The 20,436-nt window shown below is 45.4% G+C and overlaps 1 long non-coding RNA gene across 1 annotated transcript in view; it reads left to right on the forward strand.

Annotated features, from left to right (window-relative positions):
• LOC138513241 (uncharacterized) overlaps positions 1 to 20,436 on the forward strand; it is a 56,790-nt gene that overhangs the window by 23,687 nt on the left and 12,667 nt on the right. Inside the window, exon 2 of the long non-coding RNA XR_011281735.1 lies at positions 15,457 to 15,599. This is a non-coding gene — a long non-coding RNA (uncharacterized lncRNA). The remainder of the gene's footprint in view (positions 1 to 15,456; positions 15,600 to 20,436) is intronic.

Here is a 20,436-nt window from a genome sequence, read left to right on the forward strand (position 1 = left end):
TCATATAAGGGATCTGAGGCTCTGCTGTACAAGGCCAAGCTGTTAGAATTGCAGATTATAAAAATCGACCTCACGTTTGGTAGATTCTCCTTCAAACCAGCTTTAATGTTCTTTGAAGGGAAGATAGTGCCTAAACTAAGCTATGGTCTAGAACTAGCAATGGTCAAGGTACAGAAAACACTGGACAAAATTGAGGGCAGAATGTAGAGGTGGGCTTGTGATCAAGTGTATACAGGAAGATGCATGGAGGAGGCCGAAAGGCTGTAGTTACTTGGCATTGATTGATCTATCAGCCGCATTTGATTGCGTAGACCGAAACAAACTCTGGCCAAAATTAGCAAATTGGGGTATGCTGGGGGTGGGGAGGCTCCTGAAGCTCATCAAGCATGTCTATGAGAATTGCGGCATTCAAGTTCGACTAAGCCAGAAGAGAGATGTATCCCAGAGAATAAGATCCTATTGGGGGGTCAGACAGGGGTGTATACTGGTCCCCTGGCTGTTCAACCAATATATGTCTGATGTGGCAGTTGCCCTTGCTAAGGAAGGGTTGATTGCTCCAAAGGTTGGGCATGCTAAAATCTTCTGGCTAGCATATGCAGACGATTTTATGATCTTCGTCCTAACTAGGGTCGGTCTGAAGAGGCTCCTAAATAAATGTGACTGTTTTGCGAAAGAAAACGGCCTCATTATTAACCCCAATAAAACAAAATCCCTTGCTTTTAGGAGAGCAAGGGTAAATGCAACTAGACCTATATGGCATATTGGAGAAAGTCCAGTGATGCTAACTGATAGTGTTAGATATCTGGGTTTTAACTTCGGATCATATAAGGGATCTGAGGCTCTGCTGTACAAGGCCAAGCTGTTAGAATTGCAGATTATAAAAATCGACCTCACGTTTTGTAGATTCTCCTTCAAACCAGCTTTAATGTTCTTTGAAGGGAAGATAGTGCCTAAACTAAGCCATGGTCTAGAACTAGCAATGGTCAAGGTACAGAAAACACTGGACAAAATTGAGGGCAGAATGTGGAGGTGGATCCTCTGCGTACCTAACGCTGTGGTAATATCAGCATTAAGATTTGAATTGAGGGTTACATCAATATGGACAAGGGTCCAATGGTCCACATTGACCTTATATATGCGAAATTAACTGCTCCAATACCAAAATAATGGCTGTTCAGACTCAATATATGCTTTCTTATATGAGTGCGTAACTCTCTAATCGTGCTCCCCACATACATTTTATGACATACACAAATACTTGCATATACTACATATTTGGATCTATCTGCAAATGATTCAATCTGTAACTGGTAATGTTATACTATTGTCACATAAACATGTACTACTGTCAGGGTGCGCCAAACTGCACATGCTGCATTTCCCACATTTGAAAAATCCCTGTGTACGTGGTCTCATTCATTCAACTGTTCTATTAGTGCAATCGCTTACAATTGGGTACTCCCAAATTTTGTATCTCGGGGGGTGACACTATTGAAAGGGAGACTTTTAAAGCAAAAAACAATAGATAGGTCACCTACCCCTTCTTCTAGTCCCTAAGTTGCAACAGGTCAAATCAACACCAATCCGGAAAAATCACAAATTGTTTTGGCCACCACTCAGTTATTGAAAACTAACAATTTCGTTTCATCATTGATGAAATACATGTTTTGATTTTTTTCCCTTTTTCTGTTTTAACTGTGGTTTGATAAAAAAAATGTTTTCCTTTTACCTTCCCTTGACACAGATGGGTCATTGTTTTGGTGCACATACACCGTGGAGAGTGTAAGTGCTTGTGCACAGGTTTAGCACTATTGTTAATATGTTTAAATGTACAGATTTCTCGGTTAGGTTTTTCATTTTTGTATAATATGAATTAAACTAAACAAAATTGTTAGTTTTCAATAACTGAGCGGTGGCCAAAGTAATTTGTGATTTTTACGGATTGGTGTTGACTTGACCTTTTGCAATTTAGGGACTAGAAGAAGGGGTAGGTGATCTATCTATTGTTTTTTGCTATTCGTGCAATCTACAGTAGGTTTGAGAAGAGATGGACTCAACCTATTTCTAATATTTGGTGCTCAAGTATAAATTAATGTTCATTTGTCATCTAAGTATTATGTTAAATCTCTGTCCAACTGCAAAATATGCCAGTGTCTCTTGACAATTCTAAATAAAGCAGTGTTGTCTTGTGAATATTTGGTGCTGAGACTCACCTTTTGTTGATATTCTGTCTTATTTATTAAGTCTGGTTTGACCATGTTTGCTCTAGTCATGCCTTTGATTTTATTGCATGCTGAGGATGTAGATTCCCTTGTATATCCTTTTTCACTAAATCTATTACTGCGTAATTTGCATTCTTCTACACAGTCTGAATCAATGCTGCAATTCCGGCATGCATGATAAAATTCACCAGTGGGGATATTTTTGATGGTAGATTTTTTGTGGCAAAACTGGAGGCAAAAAAGTAGAATTCGTTTCTGTGGGTTTTCTGTATGTTTTACTTTTAATTTTGCCATTCTTAATAAATACATGCAAGTCTAGGAAATCAATGCTGGTTTGGTAGCTATGACCCGTTAATTCCAGACCAAATTCATTATGGTTCAGATGGTTAATGAACTCTTGAAATTTAGTTGTTGTACCTTTCCAAATTACAATAATGTCATCAATGAAGCATTTCCACATGACATTATCCTTATAAGCACAATTAGTCAATCCATGGGTTTGTTCAAATTGTCCCATGAATGGGTTCACCAGCGATGGGGCAAACTTTGTACTCATTGCTACCCCTTTGGTCTTTAAATAATAGTTTTGGTTAAATAAGAAATTGTTGTTCAAGGTGAAGCGCAATAATTCCTTCACCATTTCTACATGTCGGTTTGAAGCTGAAAATTCAGTATATGTGTAGTCAATTGTCTGTATTGCCAATTCATGATCTATTGAAGTGTATAATGATTTGGCATCTAAGGTAGCTAGCAAACATTCAGGTTGCCAATCAATATCAACTGACTTCTGTGTTTGGAATTAGAGGGGCCTAAATTTGGGGAAGGGTGCCCTGAGAACCTGAAGTGGAACTTTGACATATTTTGTTTTGTGTTTAAAGTTGGAAGAGGCTGGTACTTGGTGAAAGGAACCATGTGAAGCCAAAATAAATCAGAGTACATCCTGATAAAGACTGACTGTGTTTAATAGCTCGATGGGGCCTGAGCTTGGGGAATGGAACCCTAAGAAACTTAAAGACACTGAAAGTATTTGAGTTAATTGCAAGGACCCTGTGGCGAAAGTCTTGCAAGCAGCCCTATTTGATTGAACTCATTTTGATAAACTTAAAACCATGCCTGGCAAGGAAGCGACCAGAAACCAACCCTGGTTTCCTTATTTTTCTTTTGACCCACTACTTTTCATTTTTGACAAAAGATCCCCTAACACATTTTTGTATAGAGTGAGTGCAAGCATATATTTGGACACAAACGGATCTTTTATTTGGACGTTCAGACATCGTCGGCCCTTAGAAGCATAATTTCAAGGAAACATCCCTTTAGAGATAGCGCTGGTTAGGTAGTACACCAACCCTGAAACTTTAAATAAAGGTTTTCGACTTTCTGAGTCTGTGTCTCTCTTGTCACCATGCCTGTCTCACACATGCCTAGGTTCAGATTAGCTGTATAATTTCTTTCAGTAGAAACTGCAGAATTATATATTTAAGCACGTCAGAAAACATGAATGGTGTTCAAATTCTGACAATTCCTTTTCACAATTTTTATAACCATCGCATTACAAAGTTTTTTGTTCAGTAAAGGGGATCCAATTGTGTATCCATCAAAGATACACTAACAGTATTTTCTTTCTAAAAGGAGCTGCAGTTAACATGTTTCGGATAGCAAATGTAATAATACTTTTTAATAAACTTCTGCAGGGTGTGAGGCTGAGACAGCCCAATGGGATTTGAAAGTGACATTGGTAGCATAACATGGGACACTAAACACATAGCAGACTTGAAATGCCTCTTGCTATTTTCTGCAAAAAGAAGTATTTTATTATGAATCTGTCACGCACGGCGGTCTCTGGCAGCTGTGGAGATGCTGGCGTTGGAGCGGCCATTGACAGTAGCTGTCACGCCGCCCGCGCTTTCCTCAGCAGCGGCCTAGTCCGCCAGCCTTCCGACTAGCGGCGTCCTTTTTACGAGCGCCAACCCGGAAGCCTGCGTGTTGCAACCTTTTTGCGTTAGGCTTCCGGGTTGGTACGCTTCAGTCCTTTCCTCCGCGGCCGTCGCCGCTCCCTTTCCTCTTCTCCCGTTTGCTTCCTGGCTTTCTTTCTGCACTCGGCCCGCCGTGCTCTGCTGGAGCTTTCTCTCCGCTCCACTTTGGCTCTCTCTCTTTTTCCCCAGTTCTCCTGGTTCTTTCCCTCTCAGCTCATTCAATTTACACCTCATCTCTGTAGTGTTGTTTTCCCTTGGAGCTGTCATCAAACACTACTTTCTGTGGATTTCCTTGTCAGCTGGATCCTTCAATTTGCACAGTCCCGCCTTGTATCCTGTTGCCATCTTCAACAAGGAAGGGGTTTTTTGCGCCTATCGGCTTTTTCCCCTTAACCGGTCTAACCCGGGTTAGAGGGGCAGGGTGGCTTCCTCTCGAGGCAGACCTCATCCACACTCCAGAGAGGAGGCATTGAGGATAAAGAGATTCAGACTCAAATCGGACGAGGAGACCACAGTTGAGCAGGAGGGTGTGAGGGGCACTCGGGGAAGTGGGGTGAAATTGACTGAATCCAGGAGTGAGCCTGACAGTTTGCAACGCCAAAAAGGGAATATGGCCACCCCCGAACAAATACAAGAACTCGTTGCCGCAGTCCAGGCCATGAACGTAGAATTACAGAACGTGAAGGCTGATAACGCAGTCTTGTGGCAGATGGTCTCTACTCGGGAAACTAGGGATTCCGACTTACCTCCTATGGCCTTATCCTCGGGCAAGTTTGACAGAACCCCGAAGCGCCTCAAGGAATTTTTGGAAGCCTGCTCCATTTATTTCGTCTTTAGACCTCAGTTGTTTTCTAATGATCACACCAAGGTGGGGTTTATGGTATCCAACATGACTGGGAATGCCTTAGCTTGGGCCACCCCTCTAGTGACCAACAATAATCCTATCATCAGAGACTATGAGGGCTTTTTGACCTTACTGCGTCAGACTTTTGAACAACCCGAGATAATACATGTGGCTGCGGAAGAACTCTTGGATGTGCATCAGGGTTCCAGTGACCTGCTGACATATATCTCCACCTTTAAACGTTTGGCTTCAGAGGCTGGATGGCCACAACGGGCCAGGTACACAATTTTCCGTCGAGGTTTGAAAGAGGAGATAAAGGATGAACTGGCAAGGATAGCCCGCCCTACTACCCTGTCTGATTTATTCTCCATTGTTACTCAGATTGACTATCGCCTCAGTGAACGCATAGCGGAAAGGAAGAAGCAAAAAGCCCCTGCCCCCTTTCTACCAAGTGCCCACTCATTGCCCTCCCTTCCTCACTCCAGTAACAAGGAAGAACCGATGCAAGTTGGGTCCGCTAGATCCCCCTTGACACCCGAAGAGAGAAGACGTCGGAGGGATGCTGGCCTCTGCATGTATTGTGGATCAGGCGCCCACCTACTTCGGAACTGTCCAGAAGTCCCGCCTAGACGGTCGGGGAAACGAATGACCTCGGAACTAAAGGGGACGAGTAACCGAGGTCAGAGCGCTAGTCCCTATGTCACTGTGACTGTAGCTTCACACCCAACCACGTTGGACTCACGCCTCATGGCTGTTCCTATCCAGTTCGAAACTCCGACAGAAGTACTCACCACCATGGCTCTGCTGGATTGTGGTGCTGCTGGGGTATTTACGGATACCATGTGGGCGCACAAACAAGGTCTCCCTCTGCTAAAACGGGAAGAAGTCCAGAAGGTAGAAGGAGTAGATGGTTCCCTGCTTTCGTCGGGGCCTATTACCCATTCCACAGTATCCATGAAGGTCCGCATTCTCCAGCATTCGGAGCAGATACAATTCGACTTAATTCGAGCAGCCCATTTACCAGTAATCCTTGGTATTCCCTGTCTGAGGAGGCATAATCCGCTCATCGATTGGGCACAGAACACCATGACCTTTACCTCCTCATACTGTAAACAAAATTGTTTATTTCATTCTTCAGAAGATTTGGTCCAAGTCCTTAATCCCCAACAAGAAGGAGGAAATGAAAATTGTAAGGTTCTCCCGGAATTGGCCAAATTCAAGGAAGTCTTCAAAGACAATCCTGTCTTAGATCTACCTCCACATAGGCCGGAAGACTGTGCCATCAAGCTGGTGCCAGATGCCCTGGTTCCGTTTAGCCGCATGTTTTCTTTGTCTCTACTGGAGAAGAGGGCTCTTCGCAATTATTTGGACTCTCATCTGACCAATGACCTCATTCGTCCCTCCAAATCTCCGGCTGGAGCCTCTCTATTCTTCATACCTAAGAGGGATTCCTCTGAGTTAAGGCCATGCATTGACTATCGGGGTTTGAACAAGGTCACGGTTCGTGACCGCTATCCAATGCCTTTGATAGCAGACATATTGGAAGCAGTCCAGGGTTCTACCACCTTCTCTAAGTTAGACCTCCGGAGTGCCTACCACCTTCTCCGTATAAAAGATGGGGACGAATGGAAGACTGCTTTCCGGACTCCGTTTGGCCTTTTCGAGTATCGAGTGATGCCATTTGGCTTGGTTAACGCTCCTGCCATATTCCAGCGTTTTATGGATCGTCTGTTTTCTGATCTGTTATACCTCAGTGTCATAGTTTACCTAGATGACATTTTGGTTTTTTCGAAGTCCACCTCCGAACATACATTAGATCTTCAGACGGTTCTACATCGTTTACAGTCACAACATCTATTAGTTAAACCTGAGAAGTGCCTCTTCAATATGTCTTCCGTTCCATATTTGGGATACATTCTTTCCCAGGAAGGCATCACCATGGACCCGAGGAAAGTATCTGCCATCCTGGACTGGCCCACATCCGCCTCTCTGAAAGATGTTCAACGGTTCCTGGGTCTAGCCAACTTCTACAGGAAGTTCATCAGACAATTTTCGCAGATTGTGCTGCCCATTACCTCACTACTTAAGAAAGACGCAGAACCAGCCAATCAAGCCTTTATTGATCTAAAAAGGAGATTCTGCTCCGCTCCTATTCTATCTCAACCAGATCAAGACCAGCCTTTTATAGTTGAGGCCGACGCCTCCGCTAGCGCCTTAGGTGCTGTACTCCTTCAACTGAAGGATGGCAAGGAACATCCTGTAGCATATCTTTCCAAGACTCTTTCCACAAGTCAACAGAACTACTCTGCTATCGAAAAAGAACTTTTGGCTCTCAAGGTGGCCTGTGAAGAGTGGAGACACCTGCTACAAGGCGGAGCGCATCCATTTACATTACGTACTGACCATAAGAATCTGAAGATTCTCCGTAATATGGAATGCGTCAATACAAGACACGCTCGCTGGGCGCATTTTTTCAGCCAGTATGACTTTACCATAACCTACATTCCAGGCACCAAAAACAGCTTGGCGGACGCCCTGTCTAGATGTCAGTCTGCAGAGTACCAATCTCCCTCCGTTAGCCACCCTATGTTTCCCCGAAACAGAATCGTGGGGATAGTTTCCTAGTTTCCACAAGAGATTAATACAGTAACCAAACCTGATTTGGCAACCACCGTACCTGGTGACTTACGTTCTCAAATCCGTTGGTTTGACGGTCTTTTACTGGTGGGGCAGCGTTTGTATGTTCCCTCTAAGTCCTTACAACTGAAGGTTCTGGAAAGGGGTCACAACCATGTAACCGCTGGGCATAGGGGAGTCCGAGGTACATTAGAGTTAATTTCTCGATCCTTTTTTTGGCCTTCACTCTCTCATGACGTAAGGCAACACTGTAAAACGTGTGTGGTTTGAGCCCAGAATAAGAACTCCACCCACAAACCCTACGGGTTGCTCATGCAACCGGACTTGCCAAGCCGGCCATGGTCCGAAATTTCCACTGACTTTATAGTAGACCTGCCCAGATCCCAGGGGTCGACTTGTCTCATGGTTACGATTGACACATTCACCAAGCTGGCCCATTTTTCCGCACTGCGGGGAGTGCCGTCTGCCACCGAGATGGCCGAAGTTTTCCTCAGTGACATTTTTAGGCTCCACGGACTGCCTGACAAGATTATTTCTGACCGGGGTAGTCAGTATACATCACGATTTTGGGGCGCCCTGTGTCAACGGTTAGGGATAGAGAGAGCTTTGTCATCAGGCTTCCATCCTCAGACCAATGGTCAGACAGAGCGGCTCAATGCCACTATTGAGCAATACCTCTGGTGTTATGTCAATAAGAATCAGGACAATTGGATGAGCCTTCTGCCCACCGCCGAATTTGCGTATAATAACGCTGTGCACTCGGCAACGGGACTCAGCCCTTTTTTCTGTTCTTAGGGTTATCACCCTCGCAGTATTCTCCCGGTTTTTTCCTCACCTACTAATATACCCACCATTGAACCCACCCTGGATCAAATAACTACAGCCCACACTACAGCTCAACAGAGTTTAGCTTCGGCTAGACGCAGGTATAAAGATCTATCTGATCGAGCTCGTTTACCCTGTCCTGATTGGAAGGAGGGCGATCGGGTCTGGTTATCTACTAGATTCTTGCCTAGGTGGGTACATTCGACCAAACTAACCCCCCCCCGATTTATAGGACCTTTAAGATAATCAAGAGGATTAACCCAGTGGCTTACAAATTACAACTCCCCAAGTCCATGCATCCGGTGCACCCGGTCTTTCACTCCTCCCTTCTCTGCCCAGTTGATTCAGACACCCCAGTTAGTAAGACTACCGGGCTGTTGAGTAATCCCAAGTCTATACCTGAAGAATATGAGGTATCTGCCATCTTAGATTCCAGATATCGTAAGGGCAGGTTGGAATACCTTGTGTCTTGGAACTATCCCAGTTCAGAGGACTCCTGGGAGCCCAGGTCTTATGTACATGCGCCTAGGCTTGTCAGGCGTTTTCACCGGACACATCCAGGAAAACCCGGAGGGTTCGGGTCTGGAGGGGGGTATACTGTCACGCACGGCGGTTGCTGGCAGCTGTGGAGACGCTGGCATTGGAGCGGCCATTGACAGTAGCCGTCACGCCGCCCGCGCTTTCCTCAGCAGCGGTCTAGTCCTCCAGCCTTCCGACTAGCGGCGTCCTTTTTACAAGCGCCAACCCGGAAGCCTGCGCGTTGCAACCTTTTTGAGTTAGGCTTCCGGGTTGGTACGCTTCAGTCCTTTCCTCCGTGGCCGTCGCCGCTCCCTTTCCTCTTCTCCCGTTTGCTTCCTGGCTTTCTTTCTGCACTCGGCCCGCCTCGCTCTGCTGGAGCTTTCTCTCCGCTCCACTTTGGCTCTCTCTCTTTTTCCCCAGTTCTCCTGGTTCTTTCCCTCTCAGCTCATTCAATTTACACCTCATCTCTGTAGTGTTGTTTTCCCTTGGAGCTGTCATCAAACACTACTTTCTGTGGATTTCCTTGTCAGCTGGATCCTTCAATTTACACAGTCCCGCCTTGTATCCTGTTGCCATCTTCAACAAGGAAGGGTTTTTTTGCGCCTATCGGCTTTTTCCCTTTAACCGGTCTGCCCCGGTACGGGGGCCCCCTTGGCCCCGGGTTAGAGGGGCAGGGTGGCTTCCTCTCGAGGCAGACCTCATCCACACTCCAGAGAGGAGGCATTGAGGATAAAGATTTGGACTCAAATCGGACGAGGAGACCACAGGTGAGCAGGAGGGTGTGAGGGGCACTCGGGGAAGTGGGGTGAAATTGACTGAATCCAGGAGTGAGCCTGACAGAATCAGGCCGGACATGTTTGGATGGTAATGCAGTTTTCTTATCCGAGATGCTTATATTAGATAAAGTGGCTGCTGCAATCTACGAACACTCAATGCTACATTTCAATATAGGATATAACAATGCTATCTAGCTATTCTAACCAGCCCTTGAAAATATGTAAGATCTACTCCAAACACACAAGACATGATGTTGTATTCAACGAAGTGCCATGAAATTATGGAACACTTATGTTTTTGCCCGATAGGTCTACATTTCAGTCCGTATTGAATGTTGAAGAATGTATGCAGTTATGTTGGTGTTGACAGCCATTCAAACTATTGATATTTTATGATTGATTATATTATTGTTACCACACATTGCTATTGCCTACCTAGATTTCAATGTAATGCTTTGTTGTAGATCAATCTGTTCTTTTATACTTAGATCCTCCTCATGGATTCCCAATTGTTAAAAATGATGGGGATTTCTCCTCTGAGTTTGGCTTCTGGTACAGCAGTATTTGCAAAACAACTTTTTTAGTTGGTCTGGAAATACAGGTGTACATCTGGTGCAAATTATCAGCTTCTGGGCCAGATACCTGTGTATATGGATTTAAACGTCAATGTGGTCCCATCAATGAAATATCAACAAACTCTGACTGATAAAGCTAAACAGTGCTCACTTGAGAGCCACAGGCACCTGCAAGTTAGCTTAAAACATGTACCCCAAAAGCAAGCATTGCCAAATCCAACTGTTTGGCTTCGTTGTAGACAAAAGACAGGCATTGGCAAAGGCACTGGCATAAAGGTGACACATAGCCGTAATATAGCAACAGCTTGCAAATGTTGCCCGTAACTTGGTGTGTGATAACAGTGCTAGACAACGGTCTATTTAATGTTATACAAGAGCCAAAACGAATAGCCTTGACAAAGCTTGTGTGACGAATCTCAGGGTATTGTCGCATAATGCATGGGAGAGGCACTTTTCCATGAGGCCAGGGAGGTCAGATCGTTATCCGATAGTCTCCCTAAGAGTGGGTAGACCTCATGGGAGAGGAAAACCTTAATGGGATTGGTGACAATGGCCCTGGGAGAAGGCAGTATTCATCCAACCCTTTGGTCTCCCCACCTTCCTTAACCTCCACTCAAGTCCCTTTGGTCCCCCACAACACTATTTCTTATGGTTTAGTAGAGGACATCCTTCAAAACACTGGGACGAGGAATAGGGAGACTCACCCAAGCCTGATGCAAAACATCACTGTGATGAGGAAGATTAAGCAAGGCGGCGAAGGTCTACCGCGGAACCAAAAGATGTGGTGCAGATGCCCAAAGTCAAAGCTAATGATAAAAAGGGAAGAAGGACTTACTCAGTTGTTGAGAAACCAGCCCTGGAGGAGCAGGGAAGGAGGCGCAGGTCCCTTTCCGAGGAACCCAAAGATTGGAGGCCAGGACGCCGACTCCCACAGGTACTTGGGAGGTCTGAATGAGGCAGGCCTGATCAGTGACAGAGAGATGGGAAGCAAGTCTAGCGAAGACCGCGCAAGTACAGTGATTCAGGCAGCCACAGGCGAGAGAGAGACGCCAGCGATACAGATCTGCAAGTAGAAGGATACCGAGCACGGCAGGAGCGAAGAAGCAGTGCTCCAACCCCGGAAGAGACCAGAGGTCACCTTGAGACTACTGTGAGAAATCTGAGGGCATTCTCACATTTAACACATTTAAGACCCCCCCTCCCCCCCAGGTAACCAAGAGAAGGGTAAGACTGCCAGATTCTGACCCTGGGAGTGAGTCTGTGAAGGGGTACTACTGGGATGGAGGTTCTTTGAAGAACACAAGTGGGATGCCCGAAAATAGGATTTGGCTTCCCCCTTTTCCTAATCCTGATCTTTCCTACCTCACCTCTACTGTCATAGGATACCTTCATGCATGTCCTTCCCTACCCCAAGCTCTTCTGTCGAACACTCACACTCAGAGGAAAGCAAGAGAATGTAAAGCCCTTTTTTCTAACCATATCCTGGACTTATTCTCCCGCTCCTCTAATATCATAAACTACTGTGAGAACTAATCTTTTCCTTCCCTGTTAACCTCATTTACTGAGGGTACCAGAGTGAAAGAACCAATACCAATTTCCTATCCTAAGAACCCCTAGACCAGATACATGGTATCCCCCTTCCTTGACAGTGATCTACCCAACACCCCTCAATATTCATAGAATTTAAGAAACACAATCTTCTTTCTCCCAATTATCACTCAAGTACTGTGACGATGAAGAGGAAATCAAGAGGAGTACAGATTACGTATGAGAAACACTACTATGGTACTGGGACGGAGAAGGTGCAGATAGAGGCACATCAACATCTTCATAGGCATGTCCCACTAACAAGGCTAGGCAGGGTCAGGCATTTGAAATCAACCATGCCCACCTGCAGCCTATCAAATCTTCAGGAGAGTATAAAAGGAACACTAGCATTCAGCAATGAGAGCGAGTTGGGAGGATAGCTGAGGAGCCGCGGCTGCCCAGGACCAGCTGGCAGAATCAGGGATGCCAGAAGCAGAGGGCCTGTGTGAGGAAGCATCCGCGAGAAGCGTGGATAACGACCCCTGTTTCCAGCAAAGAAGAGAAGTCCAAAGAAGGGAGCTGAGAGGCGTGCTGATCTCTTATTATGCAAGATACAATGTTGCAGCCTGAACACGTAAGACTGGAGACGTGTTGGGTGAAATTGACAGATGGAATTACAAGGATACATAGTGGCAGAGTGGTCGTGTGTATGATTGCATGTTCTTGAATGACGCTTTGTAAAGAAAGGAAGTGTCTGCAAAGAGGGGAGCTGCGCGGATGCGGAAAGTTAACAAAATAGATATCCTAAAAAGGGGGAGCTGTGCGGGAAATGATGTGGGAGCAAAATTCCCAATGCTGATAGAAAAGTGTTGACAACAAACAAAGTGCGTTGGAAAAGCATTGAGGTTGCCACCAGGTGGGAGATTGATCCAGGCTGGCCACAGAGACCCCAGACTTACCAAAGAGTATTGGAAAAGTATTGGGGTGGCCAGCGGGCGCAAGATTGATCCAGGTCGGCCGCAGAGACCCCACTATAAGGAAAAGAGAACTCTATTGAGGAAAAGGCACTGTGTGGTCTGACAACTGTGCCATGACCAGGGGAGCCCAATTGAAAGTAAGGAGCTGCATGATCCAAAGGGCTTCTTGGTTCACAGAAAGGAGATCCAGAGAAGCCTAAAGAACTTACGAGGAAAAGGCAGAGTGAACTTTGTTTGCCAAGGGAACTTTTTGCCAAGTGAACATTGTGCTAAGTGAACTTTTCTTTGCCAAGTGAAACCTGAGAGACTTGTGGAATTGTATAATCCTGAATGCCTTAAACTTGGGGACGGGAGCTGCATAAAGGCTCCATTGTGACATTAACTTTACCTTGAACACTATAGAGTTGGCCAAATCCCATTCACCCTATTATTCTGTAGAAGTGAGGGCAAGCATAGGTTTTGACACAGACACTATTTGGTTTTGGACTGACAGACTTAGAATTCCTTTAGTTTTATTTCCGTTAGGGAACATTCCCATCTTAGAGTTAGGGCAAGTTAGGAATTACATCATCCTGACCATTGAGAATCAAGGTTTTCAAACTGTGTTTCACTTGTCTGTGTCGTCTCTTGATACCATGCCTGTCTCACAGTACCCAAAGGTAGGGAAAGTGCCGGGCTGGTCAAGGGGGCTCTGAAGCAGCTGAAGGAGCTCCTGAAAAAATACCAAAAACACCAAGGGGGTGAAAAAGAGAATATACTATATAATACAAACTTTACAAATCCAATAAGAACATCTCGAAGAGCACAAGGGGGTGAGAAAAAGAAGATACAATCTAATACAAACTTTGCAATCTTTATGAAAACACCCCGAAGATTGCAAGGGGATGAAAATAGAAGCAGTCAAATAGACACAAACCTTATAAATCCAATAAAAAAATTATCTGAAGAGCATAAGAGGGTGAGAGAGAGACTATACAATAAAAATCGAACAGTGTGAAGCCGATAAACACGTCTCGAGGGACACAAGGAAATAACAACTGAGGCAAACAGACAGATACGAATATTGGGAGTAGAGCTAGAGGGGACATTACCTGGCAAGGGAGTATACTAGGTTTGTCCAAGAGGATACTAGCTAACGAAGGGACAAGGATCCCACCAAGTCAAAGGAACAGGGTCTTGGACCAAGATAAGAACGGGCAAAGCCCACCAGTGAAAAACATAATTGTCAAGGACCCACCTAAGTACAGGAATAATTGTAACCTGCAGGCTGAAGCCAAAAAAACACTGGGATTTCTGAAGTTGAAGGTTGTGAAAATCATGTCTGGCATGTGAGTAAACCAGACTTGCTATACTGTTGGAAAAGTCTGCGATAAGGTCTGGCAGGTTAAAGAACCAGATCTGACAAAGATACTGGGACAGAACAGTGGGCCTAATTACAACCATGCCGGTATCTTGGCGGTAAACCCTCCAGGATACCGGCGAAGGCTGTTACCATTTCCGGCAATGCCACCACCGGGTTACGAGTGGCAGAGGGATGGAGTAAATCGCCATTCATGGAGTCCCATAGGACTCCATGAATGGGGATTTGCCGTGATTACCCGGTAATGAGGGCTTTGTTTGCCGATAGGGCACCTGGCTTAACTCCAACTTTTAGCTGGAGGTAAACCCAGGTGCTGCATCGGCAAACTTGTAGTCGGGCGGTCTGTTAAAGTGCTGGTATCTGCAAATACCAGCACTTTTTTACCAGACCACTCGACTTGGAATAAGGCCCATTGTTTTTGTGCTTCAAACTGGGGAGAGGAATTCCCCAGAGGATTTAGTAAAGAACGTTATTGTAAAAACAAGTGGAGCCAGAAATCCTGGAAGAAGGTCCCTCCAGGAGAACGCGGAACTGGGTTATCATTAAGTTGGATGAACAGTGAACACTGAACTGTATACATTCTTTTGCAGAAGAATTGCACTTTGGTGTCAACATGCAGAACGGGAAATGTCTTCTTCTGGAATTAAGAAGACACCAATTTTCCTTTGGTTTAAATTGAAAGTGTAAGGGACGGAAATAGATTTAAGACACAGAACTGTGGACATTTTTGTTTGACGGATATCCTGACCGGGTCCATAGTATTCTTATGTGAAGGCACGGCAACCCCTTACAGTAGCTAGGGACAGTTAGGCCTTTTCCCAAGCCATTTTCCTTACTTTAAGACAAATAAAAAATTACATCCCAAAACAAACATGCCATCAGTGTCTTTTCTATCTCCTTTTGCACCCGTACACTTGTTTCTTTCTTTTTGTGAGATCAGTTACCTCTTGGTTGGAGCTCTCTTCGGCACAAAATGTATGTGACTGTACCTACGGCCCATCTTCTCTAAATGTGCAGGAAATGGTAAGTTTTATGTAAGAAATATCTCTTGTTGTAAAAATGGCCTGTTGACAACCGGATTTTGCAGAGGGTTTAAACTTATATTGTATAACTTTTATTTTGTAATTATTATGCAGCCAAAATAAATTAGGGGTGGGCATTAAATCTAAAACGTGACTATTTTCAAATCATTAAGAACTTTTTCTGAAAATCTCTTTCCAGGAAAATGTGTTTGATCAAACGCTTCCCATTATTAGATCGTGTGTGGACGGTTATAATGTTTGCATTTTGGCTTATGGACAGACGGGTTCAGGAAAAACATACACAATGATGGGCACAATGGAGAATCCTGGAGTAAATATCAGGTATGCTCTGAGAAAGCACAGCAAACAGACAGTGTGTTTATTCCGTTAAACATCCATTTATGCATCATGAGAACAACCTGCCTATGGAGGAATAGGTTCCAAAGAATATGTGCCTACATTATTGCACTCCACATTGTGAAAACAAATTAATAAGAAGGATACGCCAGCTGTCACACTTAACTAATTCAAACATGAGATGGGATGGGGAATGGTGTAGTCTTGAACTAAACAACGGGAAAGAAAGAGGTGGTTGAGAAAGGTTCATCAAGCCCTTTTTCAATTTTATTTATTAGTGGTGACAAGGAGTCCTTGAACAAGGTTAATCACAATGTATTTCAGCAAAGCCTTGTTTTTAAGGGTATTGTAAGTAGTTTACTTTCTTGGGTAGTTCTATAGCGGTACTGTCGACAAGGCATGGACATAGCACTAGAGCAAAATATCTACAGGAAATGTCAGTAGATAAAGTGCTCATACAGGTTGGGGATTTGAGTTAATGAAAAGGTAGGTACCTGTAAAAATTCAGATTTTGCTCACACTGATGTAATCTACCACATGGTGTACAGAGTACCTGCTTGGTGACATTCAGGGGCATTGTCAAGCAGGACAACAAATGGCAGTGCCTCCTGCAAGCCCCTCTTCCAGTACACTTAAAATATATCCCTTGCGTATTAATTCTGGCCAACAAGTAATGAAAACGATAGCGGAAGAGTGATGGCTGCTACTCCCTCGGCATGAAAAGTAAGAAATTGATGGTAAAGCGCTGTCATTTTGATGTGTCTACAAAGACTCTGAGCAGTGTGTTGGCCGTGCAGAAACAAAGAAAATGGTGCCCTAAATACAGAGGGGCTGAGTGTTTTGGGCATAGTTTGTACTGGGAGAAGAGGAGGTGCCTGTTACCTGCTCTGGGTGCCTCCCATATTCCCCCTCATTCTTTGTTTTTAAAGGCCTGGGAGGACCTAGGGGGGGTCTCTAGAGAAGCAGGAGTTACAGCATTTAATCATAGCAAAAGAAGAAAGGAAAGATGGCGTCAATGGGTCTTCATTGCTGATGAGAGCAGGAGGCGGGCGGCATCAGAATAGCGACATGAGTGATGTCGGCTCCACAGTCGAGCTCGGAGATAACAGACTGTGAGGGATTCGACCATCTGCATAGAAAGAGTGTGCTTGCCTGGCCTTTTTTTGTTTATTTAAAAGAATGAATGATGGGAGAACAACCTCCGAAAATATGCGGGGCCATTCCCACAAATATTTTCCACGCTCACTGCACAGCAGAAAAGTAGTCTTGTACTCTGGGAGGACACAGCTTACCAGCGCCACCCTCCCCTTCATGTGTAGCTGACACCTGACAGCCGTGGGTACATCAAAAGCCTTTGGCCGTGGGCAGCCTGATTAGAATTTCAAAGCCCCATGGATTTGTATCTACATTGTCAAACCTTGCTGGTGGCCGTGAATACTGATGAATGTTAATTAGCAGGTCTCGGGGAAGGCATGGGTGCAGGAAGTGACAATGGAGACCAGACGCCAACACCTCTTTGTAATGCAATGTGTCAACTACGTACTAACACCCCTACTTGGTAGGAAAGGGCAGTGAATGTCCTGCCTGGAACCACTCCTTTCAGAGCAGGGAAGCATGTGAATTGTAGGAGATGAAAGTCTGCCTACAACCCCGCCCTCCTTCAAAAGAGGCCCCGCCCATGTTGTGATCAAGCGCCGCATAGGCTTGAGTTAATTAGGGAGACACTTTGATGTACAGCAGATGGTGGGACTTAGAAGTATATGTTGTCATTCTTACCCTGTCTGTTGCCAAGTGCCCTGGTTCTGACCTGAAGTATCACTGAAGATTGTTGGTGGAGACCCAGGATTGGCTCACTTAAGTTAAGCTTGGCCGACACATTCCTTGGGCTCCGTTTGGCTTTAAAAGAGGGCTGAGCCACTCAATGATCAGAACATCTGAAGACTTTGCAAGGAGTAAGAAGAAGGACACATTCCTTGGGCCCCCTTTGGCTTTAAAAGAGGGCTGAGCCCCTCAATGATCAGATCATCTGAAGACTTTGCAAGGAGTAAGAAGAAGGACTAATTTGGAACCAAGCTGAAGATACAGCCTACCTTACATCTTCCGCCAGTGAATGAAGGCCAGGAGTTCCAAGAGGGAAGCAAGATCCCTCCCTAAACATCTCCCAGGGAACAGAGGGCGATAACTGGACTCAGAGGACCCGTCCAGCAGCTCCAGAACTGGTACCCAGCCAGCACACAGCGTGCCCTGCTAGGTTCTGACCGCAAGCTTCCTAGGTGGGAAGTGCCGGGGAGTCTCCGGACAAAGGACAAGGACGTTCCCTGCTAACACCTTCCTGAGCTTTGGGCCGTCCGCCTTGAAAGGACACACGCCCTACGAAGAAGCTAGAAGGAGTGCCACACAAGCATCATCCAGCGTCCATCTTTTTAAGGACAATTTAGAGACAGTCAAGTCTTCGAACCGCATCCGGCTGCACTGCTGACTGTTGTCATGCCGCAGTCACCTGAGCCATCCGAGACGCCTCGACCAGCATTCCAGATCCGCCAACCAGCACTGAGACAACGATTCTTGGCCTCGAGCCTCCGCGCTGGACAGCCCGCAGACGTCCGTCCAGCCTCGCTTGCCGAACTGCCTGCTGCCTGGTACCTGCAGCTGTCTCCCGCCACAAAACTCAGTCTCACGGGCTGCAAAGTGCCCTGGAAACGACTTGCTGCTGTCAAGCACCAAGAACGTCTTCAGCACCAGGTACATTGTCGTTCTGCCCCCTTGGCCCTACATACAGATAAGGCCCTTTGCTCCTTTGGTGCTGGGACCAAAATAACCTTGAACAGTAAGACTGATTGCTTTACCAACTACCCTCCTGTCAGTATCCAGAGTGCATCCCTTTCCCTTGTGAAACTGTCTGTCCTCTGTGTTCCTTTACAGCGGCAGTTGTAATTGTAGTGTGCTAGAACTGTCGTAGTAATAATAAAGTAGATATTTTTATACAACCTTGACTGGACAGTCCCTTTTATCATTGGGTAATAATTGTATTTTCGCTGTGTTGCAACTAACAACGAACCAGGTCCTTGTAGAGATAAGCCTACTGTTCCGTCCACTTTACCAAAAACTGGACAAGGAGGTCTTATAATTCACTTGTATTTCAATCTGTTTGGTTCCCTTCTGGTGTACTAGAGGTGTGGGGCAGATTGATGGTTTAGAAACCAATATTCATCCCTGGACCAGTGGTGCCCCAGAAGTTGATTCATCACACAGACACCACAGAATAAGAATGAGAAGCGGAAAGTCGAGTGTGGCAACAAATTGTAATGGCGACCTAGATGCTAGTGCTGTTGGCTGGTCAGTTGTGGATCCGGCACCTTCATAATCCTACCAATGCTGATGCCAGAAGAGCCCCCCCCCTTCCCAATAACACACATCAGCAGCTTTAGATGGCATGGGGGAGATTGTACTGGGGTACAAGAGTTTCTCTAAGAAACTACTATCCCACAGTCCTCCTCAAAGCGGAGCCATCAGGTGGGTATGAGGATTACGCCCTGAGCTCCAAAGCACACCTTTGCCAACCAATTAAACTTTAACACAGATGGCTGGACAGTTGTCTGCTGCACCTGGTGGAGTTTGGCTGGGAAGTGTGGCCCTACTCCAACACCCCACTTCTCCACACACTGGTCCTTCTAAGGCCTTTCTCATTCCTGACTAACTCTAGGCTGTCCTTCCTGCTCCCCTGTGTAGCTTTGCAGTCTTATACCTGGTACCCACTTCTACACTCTCCCATGGATCAGGATGGTTTTCTAAAACCTCCCTATTATCTCTACGTCGGTGGGTAGTCTTCCCTTCTATTTTCTCTCTCTGATGGTACAACTCTATACCCCTTGTAGCGACTCAGTCCCATCTTCTATTTCCACATGGAATCCCTTTTTCCTCCTCCTTCCAACAAGGATCTCTCCTCTGATGGTTTCTCTTCTACTCTCTACTGTTAGGCAGAAAACTGTGTAGTTCCAATATGGACCACTGCAAAAGATTTAGGACTACAGGTGGTTGGCAGTAAACCCAATTGGTAGCAGTCTGTACCACCCAGATTTACCTGGTAGCTGTGGCTGAGCAGTCTGACTTCTCTCAAGATGAGTTAGGCAGTATATAGAGTATACACAATAGGTACAGAGATACAGTAGCACAAGCAAACACTGACCAGAGCTTTGGTGTAAAAGTATATAATTATTTATTTAAAGACACACTTGTAAATTACACTAGCACAAAAAGAGGTAAGTAAATTCAACACCCAGTCACTATTATATATATACAACCCTGATTACTTATTAGACAAGTCTTAGTGAGAAACACCACTTATTTCCAGACAGAGGTGAGCGCTTAACCTAAGATGGCACTCTAATAAGTTATAAAAAAAAGGAAGGGAAAAAGGCAGAGTTATGAAAGCACACAAGTTCAATACTTTTAAAAGAACCACAGTGAGGCAGGCTAGGCAAAGTCTACTGGGGAGCAACGAAGTTCAAACGCCAGGCCCACTCTTAGAGAGAGTATGCGAAATGTGTCCAGGATCATACAGTGGGATTATGCCCAAAGAGTCTTTGTAGATAGTTCGCAAAAGATTGAGATCAAGTCAGGAAAAGTTAGTTAACAGGCCCCAGGCTAACCCAGGTTAGAAAGTCGAGGATTTACTGTCATCCCGAACGATCTGTCGCAAGGGAAGCCAGGCGGGACACAGTACCTGAAATAGGAAGGACGCGCCAGCGGGGGCAGTTGTTCCTGGCAGTGGGTGCAAGTCGGTGTTTCGTCCAGAGGAAGAGGAGGTCTTGAGGTGGAGGAA

This window comes from Ambystoma mexicanum, chromosome 12 (assembly GCF_040938575.1).
Source record: "Ambystoma mexicanum isolate Mex_15411 chromosome 12, UKY_AmexF1_1, whole genome shotgun sequence".
Classification (NCBI taxonomy): Eukaryota; Metazoa; Chordata; class Amphibia; order Caudata; family Ambystomatidae; genus Ambystoma; species Ambystoma mexicanum.